Source organism: Penaeus japonicus, unplaced genomic scaffold (assembly GCF_977035675.1).
Source record: "Penaeus japonicus unplaced genomic scaffold, GWHDUDI00000001_assembly GWHDUDI00000009, whole genome shotgun sequence".
Lineage (NCBI taxonomy): Eukaryota > Metazoa > Arthropoda > Malacostraca > Decapoda > Penaeidae > Penaeus > Penaeus japonicus.
This window is the reverse complement of record NW_028234411.1, coordinates 37,983,890-37,984,569: the sequence shown is the minus strand read 5'-3', so window position 1 is coordinate 37,984,569 and position 680 is coordinate 37,983,890.

Here is a 680-nt window from a genome sequence, read left to right as displayed (position 1 = left end):
TCATGTCAAATTTGGCATTAAGAAACAGTTTATAAAAGCTCTGCACAAGGAAGGATCACACTTTTCATATATTTGCAGCACATTTTCTAATCTAAGCAATGAAAATATAAAAGCTGGGGAATTTGATGGGTCTCAAATTAGAAAATTGATGAAAATGTAAACTTTTTAAATTCAATGAATTGCATTTAAGCAGCAGCATGGAGTTGATTTGAGATGGTAGTAAACGACGTTCTTGCCTGGAGATGCAGCTTCCATGCGCGGCACCAAACTCCGAAGTCTATTGATTCTGGCTGTACAGTAGCCGCAAGCAACTTCCATAGAAAACCAGAACTTTGACGAAATAGTGAACAACATGCTGGAGAACTTTCAAGAGTTGGATGCAAATATGCACAAAAAGCGGCAACATTTCAGCCACGTTGATAAGTTCCCTGCAAGTGGCGAGCAACGAAGTCGTTTCCTTCAGGACATTCAGTAGAACAAAGATATCACGAGAGATTTGACTTGCCTATGATTTGATTTCTCAGAAGTATCAGAAAATATTATTTCAAATATCTATTAATTTCTGTATGTGATATATCTATTCCTAATAAGCTTGATTTTTGAAAAAGAAGAAGAAATCTAATTAGTTTCTCGTGACGGTAAAAAAAATGTAGGCCATTTTCGGATTCTGTGTCCGAAAC